The sequence below is a fragment of the Rhinoraja longicauda genome, chromosome 27 (genome assembly GCF_053455715.1).
Source record: "Rhinoraja longicauda isolate Sanriku21f chromosome 27, sRhiLon1.1, whole genome shotgun sequence".
Classification (NCBI taxonomy): Eukaryota; Metazoa; Chordata; class Chondrichthyes; order Rajiformes; family Arhynchobatidae; genus Rhinoraja; species Rhinoraja longicauda.
Genome location: NC_135979.1, coordinates 23,875,308 through 23,889,756, shown reverse-complemented (window position 1 = coordinate 23,889,756; position 14,449 = coordinate 23,875,308).

Here is a 14,449-nt window from a genome sequence, read left to right as displayed (position 1 = left end):
TAATATGTACAGTAATGGCGAAATACACACACAAATGGTTTCATCTTGCTAAAATAAATATAGCGGATTTGTTTATGCCTGCATTTTATGTGAACAAAACCTAAAGAAGATAGAGGTAAGACCACTGCTTTGACATAAAACTGTTAAAAGACAAAATATTCCTTATAGATTCTATATTGCGACTAACACCGTTAAAATCGTACGTTTGATATTACGCCAAACCGGGGTCCTGAGTAATTCAGTGTTTGGAGTCCAATAACCGATGTCACAGTTAACAAATACCAAACAAAAAAAAACGCTCGCTTAATGAATACAAAAAGTTCATGTCTTTCTATATTGAGTTTTAAAATGTATTTGCAATTTTCAGTGTTAATGTGACTAAGTCTCGGCAATCCCAGTCAGTTTACAGGGGACAATGTCTTTATGATGAAATGAAAGATGATGGCTGATTTTTTTAAAGGAATATTTCGCAGGACGGATGACTAAACCTTAACCACCTCGCAAAATGCACAAGGTAACCGTAATGAGACATCTCTAATTTTAAGGCACTGATGTGTATATACAACCTTTCTTGGTAACTATTATAGTTATAAATGGTTAAAAATGTAAACTTCCAAACATTAAAATAGGAAAATAGGCATATAAATTTCTAATTAGTGTTAACTAGTGATAAACTTGTTCTGTTTTAACCGTGTCTTGATTAAAGAGTCTAAATTTGCCCATCATAACACGAATGTAATGCAACTCTCGCTAAACGACGAATACTTAAAACTTGAAACAAAGCACACAAAAAATAGACTAGTCCGGGTAAAACTTTAAATGAAAATTTGATATTGTCCTCGAGCAGTAATAACACGCATTAGATTTTGCCTATTTAAGACTAATTTTTTACTTTATCTATTTTCCAATCTTTAAATCTGAAGTTTGTTACTACTTGTAAAAGCTTGAGTTGCATGCTGCCCTTGTGTGATGTAAATATTTGCTTGGAAGTACTTAAACTGTTTACCACCTTGTGTATGTTCCCAAATTCCCTCCAAAAAATAGGGCTGGAGTGTGGTGATATTTTACCAGCAGCAGTGCCGGTCTAGATTAAAGACAGCTGTTTTGAACTTGTGTTGAGAGAAACGGCACAAATTGCTGCTGTAACCGACGGGATGCTGCTCCTTTTAACTACCATTAGAGTGATTGTGATCTCTTGTCATCGACTGATCTTGTCACCACAGTACCTGGAATTGCTGTGGAAACCTCCATTGTGCCTGAACACATGGTTGATGGTCCCAAGAAAATAAGATTGAAGAATAAAGGCAAGTTTGCTTTAATAAAGGGACTGGAGCCAGTGCTGTGGATTGTGTTTGAGACCTGGCATGTCCCAATTCTCCAGAATCTTCCCTCCAGTGGAAGCCTTCTCAAACCACCGCATGTGCCAGACGACATCACTGGGGAAAGAGGCATTGTCTGAATCTTGGTAAACTCTTCATGGTGCTTAGATATAGTGACCTCATCCAACTCCTGCTCCACACCTGAAACATCGAGCAATGAAGTGCCATCTCTTCTATCTCCTGAGGAAATTTGCTTCCATTATGACTGCAGTCTACATCCCGCCCCAGGCAGACGTTCAGCCAGCATTGGACATGGTCGACAAACCCCAAGTAACATACCCTGATGCCTTTCCCATCATAGTTGGGGACTTCAAGGCTAGTTTGATGATAATGCTTCCTAACTACTACCAGCATGTTTCCTACAGCACCATAGGATTGAATACTCTGGACAATTTCTACTCTGCCATCAAAGATGCCCATCGCTCCATCCCTTGTTCTCCCTTTGGAAAATCAGATCACCTGGCACTGCTGCTCCTTCCTGTGTATTGTCAGCAGCTGAAGAGTGCAGATCGAGCAGTGAGAATTGCTCAGAGCTTGTCAGGAGAGGCTATGGAATGACACGAGATTGCTTAGCTGTGGACTTAGAACAAATGTCACTGGTGTTAACAACTTTGTACAGATATGTGTGGAGAAGTATGTTCCCACCAAAAGCACCTGAATGTTCCCGAACCACAAGCTTTGGATGAACCAGGAAGTCCACAAGCTACTAAGGACCAGATCCTGGTCATTCATGTCGGGTGATTCAAGGTTGTGTCAGAAAACTAGTAGCTCAAGTGATAGCAAGGATTCTCTCTCAGATGAGCACAATGCTTTCTATGAATGTTGAGAGGGAGAACATTGATGTACTTTTGGGGGCCCCCTTAGCTTCTAGATTAGTGAAGTCTCAGTCCTCAAGGCCAAAGTCAAAAGATCTTTCATGAAGGTGAATCTTTGGAAAGCATCCAGCCCGTACGGCATAATCTGCCCAGGCCAACTGGCTGGAGTTTTTGCGATAATCTTCAACCTCATTATGAAGGTCAGAGGTTCCCACCTGTTTAAAGAGACATTCATAATACTGTGCCCAAGCAGAGTAAGGTGACCAGCCTCAACGATGACTGACCAGTGGTGCTGAAGTGTTTTCAGAGGTTGGTTGTGACTCGTATCAACTCCTGCCTTAAATAATGATCTAAACCCACTGCAGTTCGCCTACTGCCACAACAGATCAATGGGATGTGATCTCTTTCCTCTCATCCTTCATTGGACCACTTGGTCATTAAGAACACATACGTTAGGCTGCAGTTCAACCATCATCCCCTGCAATTATTGAACACCAGAGAACTATATCTCTGCTCATCCCTGTGTAATTGGATCCTTGATTTCCTCAGCAGCAGATCACAATCAGTAAGAATTAGCAAGAACACTCCCTTGATAACCATGAATACAAATGCATCTCAGGGCTGTGTACTCTGTCTCTATACTCATAACCAGACAAATACTGCTCCAATGCCATCTTTAAATTTGCAGACTATACCACTGTGGTTGAACAAATTACAGGTAGTGATGTGTCAGTACAGGAATGGAATTAGAACAACAATTTTGCTCTCAACATTATCAAGACCAAGGAGCTGATTGACTTCGAGAGGGGAAGTTGGGGATCCACCGACCTGCCTTAATCAACGGGGTGGTGGTGAAAAGAGTTAACAAGTTCAAGGGTGTGCATATCTGAAGACCCGTCTTGCACTCAGCACTTTGATATACTCTCAAAGAAAGCTCATCAATGCCTCTACATCCTGAAGGTTGAGGGAATTCAGTAGGTCAACAAATACTGTATTGTTTTTCCACAGGTGTACGGAAGAGAGAATCTTGATTGCGTCCCATCCTGGTATGGCAACTGGAATATCCAGGAACAAAGGAAACTACTTAAGTGGGAGAAACTGGTAATGACTACTCCATAATCGAGATCATTTATGCAAGGTGTTCAAAAAGGCTGCCAAAATCATCAAAGACCCACACCAGCCTGGCCTTGCTCTCATTTTGCAACTACCATAGGGAAGAAGATACAGGAGCATGAAAACCAAGACCAGCATCTTCCCAGCGACCAAAGGGCTGTTGAACATTGTACAGCACTAACTTCCCTGTGATCCTCTATGGACGATGTTGTACAATTGACTTGGGTTTTGCACTATTATGGTTACCTGGTATTATAGTTATTAGCTTGTTATATTTTTATATATTTGTGTTATGTTCCTGGATCTGTTAACTGAAGTAAGAATTTTATTGTTCCGCTGTGGATACGTATGACAAACGCACTTAACTCTTGAAATGGAATGCTTACCTGGGTTTTTTTGTGTGCTCCTTTCACAGACACAGGGTAGCAAGCCCTGCTGAATACTGCACCCGTGCAAAGTTGAGACGTCTTGGGTATGTATAAATGTATGTTTCCATGCTGCTCTAAAAAAGGTTTGTCTCCAGTTTGCTGCTTGCGTGGAGCTCCAGTCACCATGGAGTCTGAGTGAAGAAAACTCACACTGGTCTTGGGAAGTGAAACGTTTGGAAGATGTGGCTGCTTTATGGAGAAGCCACGTACAGTTTTATTAGTTCAGGGTGAGCTTGGTGCCTCTGAGATTAAAACTTCTCAACTGTCCTCAGAGATACTAGGGGTCCGAGGATCTAGTGGGAGGGAGGAACTGAAGAGAATCCACATTAGTCAGGAAATAGTGTTAGATAAACTGTAGGGACTGAAGGCAGATAAATCTCCAGGGCTTGATTGTCTGCATCCCAGAGTACTCAACGAGGTGGCCCTAGAAATTGTAAATGCATTGGTGATCATTTTCCAATGTTCTATAGATACTGTATCAGTTCCTGTGGGCTGGAGGGTAGCTAATGTAACCCCACTTTTTAAGAAAGGAGGGAGAGAGAAAATGGAATTATAGATCAGTTAGCCTGACATCGTTAGTGGGAAAGATACTTGAGTCGATTAATAAAGATATAATAGCAGCACATTTGGAAAGCAGTGACAGGATCGGCAACATCAGCATGGATTTATGAAGGGGAAATCATGCTTGACTAATGGTCTGGAATTTTTTGAGGATGTAGTAAGTAGAATGGATAAGGGCGAGCCAGTGGATGTGGTGTATCTGGACTTTCAAAAAGCCTTTGACAAGGTCCTGCACAAGAGATTAGTGTGCAAAATTAGAGCACCTGGTATTGGGCGCAGGGTATTGACATTGCTTCCTGTCTGCCAACCAGTTCTCAATCAAAGAGGAATTCCTTTTCAGAATGTCAAGCTGTAACTAATGGGGTGCCGCAAGGTTCAGTGCTGGGACCCCAGTTATTTACAATATATATTAACGGTTTAGACAAAGGAATTAAATGTAAAATCTCCAAGTATGCGGATGACACAAAGCTGGCAATGGCAATGTGAGCTGTGAGGAGGATGCTATGAGGCTGCAGGGAGAATTGGGTAGGTTGGGTGAGTAGGCAGATACATGGCAGATACAGTATAATGTGGATAAATGCGAGGTTATCCACTTTGTTGGTAAGAACAAAAAGATCATGAATGGTGTCAGATTAAGGAAATGGGAGGTGCAATGAGACCTGGGTGTCCTTGTACATCAGTCACTGAAAGTAAGCTTCCAGGTACATCAGGCAGTGAAGAAAGCAAATGGTATGTTGGCCTTCATAGCGAGAGGATTTGAGTATAGGAGCAAGGAGCTCATACTGCAGTTGTACAGGGCCCTGATGAAACCACGCCTGGAGTGTTGTGTGCAGTATTGGTCTCCTAATTTGAGGAAGGGCATTCTTGCTTTTGAGGGAGTGCAGCGTAGGTTCACCAGGTTAATTGCTGGGTGGCGGGACAGACATGTGATGAAAGAAGGGATCACCTGGGCTTGTATTCACTAGAATTTAGAAGGATGAGAGGGAATTTTATGGAAACATATCAAATTCTTAAGGGATTGGACAGGCTGGATGCAGGAAAAATGTTCCCAATGTTGGAGTCCAGAACAATGTTGGGCCACAGTTTAAGAATAAGGGGTAGGTCATTTAGGACTGAGATGAGGAAAAACATTTTCACCCAGAAAGTTGTGAATCTGTGAAATTCTCTGCCACAGAAGGCAGTGGAGGCCAATTCACTGGATGTTTTTCAAGAGAGAGTTAGATATAGCTCTTGGGGCTAACAAAATCAAGGGATATGGGGAGAAAGCACGAATGGAATACTGATTTTGGATGATCAGCCATGATCCTATTGAATGGTGGTGCTGGCTCAAAGGGCATCTATTTCTTTGTTCTCAGATAACTCCAAATTTACGTTGGTGACCATTTTACCATTGTATTTAATTTAATTACCCAGGAAACGATCAGAGGTATACTGGGAAAATTGATTTGAAATTTATTAGTAACAGAATGGCACATATTTCAGGAAATGTTTTTATCACTTTCAACAAAAACATGTGCAGAGGCAGACCATCTTTAGACTAATGTTTAGCTTGGGTATAATCAGGGAAGGGAAGACTTGCACTGTAAGAATAGGTTCGGGGGGGGGGGGGTGCTGATGGTAAATGAGCTAGAAAGATTCAAAGGGACAGCAAGATCTACTGAAAAAGTAAAGGTAACCAAAGTAAGTGTTGGCTCCTTCAAGGGTGAGATAGAAGAGAAGAATTAATGTGAAGTATGCAAATGGCACAACCTTTGTATCTAACTTCAGGATAGTCACTAACGATCCCAACAGTATAAGATCCAAAAGCAAACAAGGGAACTACATTAAACAATCATCTTAATCGTAGATGAGATATGAGATGAACCTAATGGATTTGGCGTTGACAAGTGGATAGAGTTCAAAATGCTGCTGTACACTGATATCTGATGTTTTTGTATTTGAGATAGCGTGCGGTTACATCTGATAATCAGAGGGGGACGTGCAATATGAAAGTGGGATGTTTAGTTACCATTACAGAGAATGTTGGGCAGACCACTCCTGAAGTACTGTGTTCATTTGGAAAGTGGGATATACTTTGGAGGCAGTTCAGAAGATTTGTGAAGCGATTTCTGGAAGAGGGGATTATCTTACCAGGAAGAATTGAGCAAGTTAGTGATATTGCAATTTAAGAGTTGAGACTTGTCTCATTCAATGGGGAGCTGAACAAGGCAGATGGTATGACAATATTTTCTCCTATAAAGAATGCAGAAATTAATTTATGATTTTGGCCCAAGGGGTTGTTAATTTAAAACTAAAATTAAAGCTTCTGAATCTTTTGGATTTCTCTGCAGAGTTAAGAGGGTTGAGAGTGGAGAGTTGACGTTTATTGGGAACGGGCGCAAAGTCCCGTTTTAGGCAGGATTTCAGATGAGATGAAACCAGTTTTATTGGATGGTGGAGAAGCCCATGGGGTTGTCAAATCTAATTATGAACTTTGTTTTATTTTTCAGTCTTACTCATGGTCTGTTTAACATAATGGTATTAAATTAGGAAACCCACCCTTGATACAATTGTGGTTTGGGAAGGCTGTACTTGCTTATTGAAATATTGCTTCCAACCTACGTCGGATTCCAACTGCAGGCGATGCCCGCTGCTCTATTTCAGTTTTGCTTTTGCTCTTATGTAGTTAACCTTTTTCCCCCCCTGAAACTGTTCCTATCTCTAATTGCCAAATTTCAAGAAGTGTAGAATTGGTTCAATAAACATGGATTCTACTTTTAGTAGTGTTTCTATTGATTTAAATAATGAATTTTCAATTCTTTAAACCTAACACTTTAGCAACATGCTGATTGGTGTTTTTTGATCGTCCATTCAGATTATTTAGATATGATGTTGTAACCTGGCGTCATTTTGCATTGGGGCCATATAATTTTACTGTGGTTCATTAAACCGGCAATACTGTGTGGTATGATTTCTGACCTTTACTCTGGAAGATAACCATGTCTAGGTGATGGAAAGTATTTGATTATTGCTGTAGCAAATATAAAACACTGAACAAGATGTTATTGAAGGACTTTCTATCGTATCCTCCATAGCACATAGAAATCACATTTGCATCCTTGTACATTGTTTAAAACAAGGTTTTAAACCCATTACCTGGTAAATTGTATTTTTGTTCCTTATGTATGTTTTGATTACTAATACATTATTCTACCGCAGCACAATGAGACAAGTAATGCCCTGTATTTTTGGAGGGATTTTATTGCCCTGGGATTAACAATCTACAGGAAATTGTGATAAAGCAGCAAGATTATAGGCTGCTGCTGGGGAGTGAATGTTTCTGTTTTCACAAAGTTTAATTTGTGAAATGTCCTGTCCAAGTGGAAGAGGTGGAGATTCGTGAGGCCTTCGATTTTTTGTTACAAAAGAAGATGGAGCTTTTGTAAGTGGGCCATAGTTATTTGTACTACAACGTGATATCTATATACTAAACTCTCGTTTGTTTGTTTGTTCCCGAACTACAGCCAAAACGGTACACGGTAGTGTGACAATTTTAGGCCCACCTTGCTCATCATCGTCCCTTTGGTGCTAATGGAAGAAGTTTCATTGAAATCGGTGTTATATTTTTAAAGTTATTCACATTTTAAAGTTTGAATCTATCTCCCAGGGAAGATAAGGGGGATGGAGTGAGGGGGGGGGAACGGACGGGAGGGGGGGGGGGGGGGGGTGAAGAGGGTGCTGCACCAATGCAGGAGAGGTTTGGGCCCAACTTGGTCTAGTGTGCATTAAATTTGACTAAAATGATACACTCTGGTTTTCTTCAAAATAGATCAAAAATGTTGTTTTCTAATGCGCTCCCCCCGGACCTTTAACTGATGCACCCCCCCCCCCCCCCGGACCTTTAACTATGCACTATCCTCTCTTTCCCCCCCCCCCCCGACCTTCAACTGATGCCCCCCCCCCCCCAGATCTTTAACTATGCGTTTCCCCCCCCCCCCCCCCGACCGTTAACTATGCGCTTCCCACCCCCCTGCGGACATTTAACTGATGCGCTCCCTCCCTCCCGCCCGGAGCACAGCCGCCCGTCCCGGCATGCCTCGGGCCTGCCATTCCTCAGATCGGGCCGCGCTGACCGCCGGGAGGTGTAGTCGCCCCTCCCGCTCCGAGAGGGGGAGGCACCCGCCCGACTGACAACAGTGGTGACGGGGGATGGTGGGTGAAGGGGGGGAGGAGGAGGAGGAGGAGGAGAGGGGGGATGGACTGGGTGAGGGGGGGCACCCGCCCGACTGACGGCAGTGCTGAGGGGGGATGGAGTGGGTGATGGGGGGGAGGAGGAGGAGAGGGGGGGATGGGCGGCAGTGCTGAGGGGGGATGGAGCGGGTGAGGGGAGGAGGGGGGTAGGAGGACGAGAGGAGGGGGAGGAGGAGGGGGAGCGCACTCCATTCCCACCTCAACCCCCCTCCATTCCCACCTCAACCCCCCTCCATTCCCACCTCAACCCCCCTCCATTCCCACCTCAACCCCCCTCCATTCCCACCTCAACTCCCCAAACCTCTCCTGCATTAACTGAAATTGTGTTTGGGATTTTTCTTCAGAGCCCCACTCACGCACTCCATTCCCCCCTTAATCCCCGTTAAAACTCCCCCAAACCTGTGCTGCATTAACTTAAATTGGTTTCAGGTTTTTTTTTAGAGCCCCACTCACCCACTCCATCCACACCCCCTCAACTCCACTTATCATCCCACAACCCACCCCCATATCCTCTTCTCACCCACTCCATCCCCAGCCCCATTATCCCCCCCCTTTCTTCCACCCTCCATTCACCCAATTCATCCTCCCTGAACCCCCTTTGAAACTCCCCCAAACCTCTACTGCATTGGTTTAACACTCAGCCACTCCATCCCCGCGCGTTCCCGGGTGGGGGCAGGGGAGGGGCAATTGGGGGTGGCTAGGGGGGATGGAGTGGGTTAGTAGGGGGAGGAGGGGGGGATAAGTGGGGGGGTTGAGGGTGCTACAATACGAGAGGCTTTGGGTCCAGGCCTCACTCAATCATACCCTCTCCCCTTCCCTGTCCCCCCTCTACGAGGAATGGGCCCAACGGGTCCACTTGGTCTAGTATACTATTAAAAGGATTATTGAGAAAACAAATTCTGCATTCCAAAATCTGCATGGGTACATGGAAAATTGACCAACTTTAAATATCCGAGGCTGAGCTGCTAATAACACCTATAGGAAGGAGTTTGTTTAATTTTGGCTCTTTGGGAAAATTTGTGGCTTGTACTTTGAGGTGAGCCTGGGTGAAAGCGAGTCGAATGATTAATTCCACCTATGGAATTTAATACAGAGAAGTGTGAGGTGTTGCATTTTGGAACGTCGAACAAGGGCAGGATCTACACAGTAAATGTAGGCCTCTGGGTTGTGTTGTAGAGTAGAGGGATCTAGGAGTACAGGTGTGTGGTTCCTTGAAGGTCGAGTCGCAGGTAGATAAGGTGGTCAAAAAGGCTATTGGCACTTTGGTCATCATCAGTCAGAGTATTCAGTATAGAAGTTGGGAGGTCATGTTGCAGTTGTATAAGACGTTGGTAAGACCGTATTTAGAATATTGTGTTCAGTTCTGGGCACCATGTTATAGGAAAGATATTGTCACGGTTGAAAGGGTTCAGAGAAGATTTATGAGAATGTTGCCAGGACTAGAGGGTGTGAGCTATCGGGAGAGGTTGAGTAGGCAGGGTCTTTATTCCATGGAGCACAGGAGGATGAGGGGAGACCTTATAGAGGTGTATAAAATCGTGAGAGGAATAGATCGGGCAGATCCAGTCTTTTGCCCAGAGTACGGGAATCGAGGTCCAGAGGACAAAGGTTCAAGGTGAAGGCGAAAAGATTTAATAGGAATCCGAGAGGTAACTTTTTCACACAAAGGGTGGTGGGTTTTTGGAACAAGCTGCCAAAGGAGGTAGTTGAGGCTTGGACTATCCCATTGTTTAAGAAAAAGTTAGATGGGTACATGGATAGGACAGGTTTGGAGGGATGTGGACCAAGCGCAGGCAAGTGGGACACGTGTAGCTGGGACATTGTTCGCCGGTGTGGGTGAGTTGGGCCGAAGGGCCTGTTTCCATACTGTATCACTCTATGTCCAGTGATGTCGGACCCACCTCACTCGTTCTGGAATTTTATGCACAAGCAAGAAGTAATTTCTTCTAACGTTCCACAAGAATTGTTTGATGCTCCCAACGTTTATTGATTATGCTGTAAATGTCTGCAACAATGCATCCATGTGGCATTTTGAGCTAAGTAATGTGATTCATGTCTGGAATTGTTGCCAGGACATTCCTAAATGAAATCAATTCATTCATTCAATGGGTTACTGTGGAAAGCTTCCTTTATACCAGGGTGTACATGATACATGAATTTAGTTTAGCTACTGAAATGTAAATTAAGTGAACTTTGGGTTGGGGGAGGAGTGGGGGGGTCATTTAATGGAGGCCCTGCCTGAAACCTAGCATTTAGGGCAACTGTTCAGGAGAAATGCAAACTACAATCCCATCTGGTTGCACCATGTTCTTGGCCAATGTGGAATGCAATGTGAAAACATTTTATTTTTCCTGGAATTTTGTAAGTGATATTGCTTTATGCTCTTTTTCTAATACCCAAACCATTATAAAATTTGCTTTCTAGTTTCATTTTTGTTTCCTTGCAATAGTCCACATTAATTTCCCACTTCCATTTATATTCCTTAAGTGTCCCTTGTTTCAGTAAACCTTGTGTCTGAAATTTGATTTGATAACTTGAATTGAGACCATGGTCTCAACTTAATGCCACAATCTGGGTTTTCTAAGAGAGAGAGAGAGAGAGTGTGAAGGCCTTAGACAATAGACAATGGAAAATAGGTGCAGGAAACGGCCATTCGGCCCTTCGAGCCAGCACCGCCATTCAATGTGATCATGGCTGATCATTCTCAATCAGTACCCCGTTCCTGCCTTCTCCCCATACCCCCTGACTCCGCTATCCTTAAGAGCTCTATCTAGCTCTCTCTTGAATGTATTCAGAGAATTGGCCTCCACTGCCCTCTGAGGCAGAGAATTCCACAGATTCACAACTCTCTGACTAAAAAAGTTTTTCCTCATCTCTGTTCTAAATGGCCTACCCCTTATTCTTAAACTGTGGCCCCTGGTTCTTGACTCCCCCAACATTGGGAACATGTTTCCTGCCTCTAACGTGTCCAACCCCTTAATAATTTTATACGTTTCGATAAGATCCCCTCTCATCCTTCTAAATTCCAGTGTATACAAACCTAGTCGCTCCAGTCTTTCAACATATGACAGTCCTGCCATTCCGGGAATTAACCTAGTAAACCTACGCTGCACGCCCTCAATAGCAAGAATACCCTTCCTCAAATTTGGAGACCAAAACTGCACACAGTACTCCAGGTGCGGTCTCACTAGGGCCCTGTACAACTGCAGAAGGACCTCTTTGCTCCTATACTCAACTCCTCTTGTTATGAAGGCCAACATTCCATTGGCTTTCTTCATTGCCTGCTGTACCTGCATGCTTCCTTTCAGTGACTGATGCACTAAGACACCCAGATCACGTTGTACGTCCCCTTTTCCTAACTTGACACCATTCAGATAATAATCTGCCTTCCTATTCTTACCACCAAAGTGGATAACCTCACACTTATCTACATTAAACTGCATCTGCCATGCATCTGCCCACTCACACAACCTGTCCAAGTCACCCTGCAACCTCATAGCATCTTCCTCACAGTTCACACTGCCACCTAGCTTTGTATCATCGGCAAATTTGCTAATGGTACTTTTAATCACTTCATCCAAGTCATTGATGTATATTGTAAATAGCTGCGGTCCCAACACCGAGCCTTGCGGTACCCCACTAGTCACTGCCTGCCATTCTGAAAGGGACCTATTTATCCCCATTCTTTGCTTTCTGTCTGTCAACCAACTTTCTATCCATGTCAGTACCCTACCTCCAATACCATGTGCTCTAATTTTGCCCACCAATCTCCTATGTGGGATCTTGTCGAAGGCTTTCTGAAAGTCGAGGTACACCACATCCACCGGCTCTCCCCTGTCAATTTTCCTAGTTACATCCTTGAATGGCAAGCATTGCTTGGTAATCAGTTTCCTGCCCATGCTGCAACACATTTCAACTTTGAAGACACATTAACCTTCTGTCAAGTGTTTCCCTGCGCTATCAACATTTTTGTTCACTAGAGTACATTCATGGTTGGGCAGTTTCCGATTTAATCTCCAGATAGATCTGTGAGCACAGTATATGTTTTGTTTTACTATGTATAAACTTTGGAGAGCTTGGGTACATTGTGTTTTATAAATGCACATTATAAATATTGCTGCAATTGCATATTTCCTCATTTTATTTACTAACCATTGTTTATTTTTTAATCTTACCCAGGCTCTGTCACAGCACTGCACCTTTATTCTTGACTCATACCCTGACTATTTTCAGTTGCTCCAAATTGGTATCCAGGATCACATCCAGGATTCATTCCAAAGTTGATTGTACTTCAAGGGTGATGTGGTGACATGTTTCAATTGAAGACTTCTTTATTTGATATTTTGAGGTTGAACAAATGCAGACAATGAAGGTCATGAAACATTCTCAGTAAGGCAGGAGAAATGATGGAGATAAATACTAGGTAGCTTCAAGAACATGGCAATTCTCAACATTCATGTAAACATTTAAAGGCTTTAAGTACAACAATTGCTCAGCATTCTCAGAGTGACAAGATCTATTTTGCTTCTTGCCATCACAAACAGATTTTAGCCATTTCTATTTACTCAACATGGTGGCAAGAAATCACTGGGAGCACTGACTATGGCAAAGATTGAGGCAGCATGCTTCTCCATTCCTCCAGACAAGCAGTTCCAATACAACTACAACACCAGACTCTACCTGCCATTAGGCCCAAAGATATCTAAGTCACTGAAGAAATTCAGTGGGACTAATAACTACCTCTTCAATAGCAAGTGATAGAGAAAGTTGTTGAGGGGTGTCATCAAGCAGAGCAGAGGTGCAAGCTGGGGTTTTATCAGGAGCATTTAATCCTCCAGACAGCCTTGCTCTAAACATGGACCAATTCTAGGAATGACAGTGACCACTCTGAATGTCAAGGCAGTGGAATGCAACATCAGGAACCCTTGTAAAACAAGTTGGTAAGCATCCATTGGTTGCAGCCGCATTTTCCAAAGGAAAATGGTTATTGGAACTGGCACCCTGCTGCAAAAGTTCTTCAGTTTCTCTTCCAGTAACTACCATCATTGATTCAATTCCATTTGCAACTTGGATGTGCAGCAATGGTCATCAAGTGAAAGTCGAACCATCTAGTGATCTTATCGAAACAAGTTTATTAAGGGGTTGGACATTTAGAAACGTTCTCAATGTTGGGGGAGTCCAGAACCAGGGGCCACAGTTTAAGAATAAGGGGTGGGCCATTTAGAACAGAGATGAGGAAAAACTTTTTCAGTCAGAGTTGTAAATCTGTGGAATTCACTGCCTCAGAAGGCAGTGGAGGCCAAGTCTGAATGCATTCAAGAGAGAGCTAGATAGAGCTCTTAAGGATAGCGGAGTCAGGGGGTACGGGGAGAAGGCAGGAATGGGGTACTGATTGAGAATGATCAGCCTTGATCACATTGAATGGTGGTGCTGGCTCGAAGGGCTAAATGGCCTACTCCTGCACCTATTGTATTTTGTCTTGACATTTGGTGTATTTGATCACAATCTCCCACCATAACCACCCTGGGATGTCACATTGACCATAACTGCAACTTAAGCAGCCATATAAATATGTAGTGGCCTACTTCCTGACTTTCCAGAATTCAAAAGTGCTAGTAAAATGGACCTTGTTCTAAAATACATTGTTCATTAGAAACTGGTCCCATTGATTAGAAAAAGGTCTGTAACCAACAAAAAACTCCACATCCACCAACATAAACACGATAAAACCCTTTATTATCAAACAGTAGTTTTCTGTTTTAAAAAAAACATGGCTACATAAAATATTACAAGGTATTACTAAAAATCATGATGGAAATGCCAGCTTCTGTCACTTTTATGCACGATGCTGTAAAAGAAGCCAGGTCTCTGGGTGCTGACACTGAAGAGATTTTCATTTCGAGACTTTGTTTTGGGGGTATTT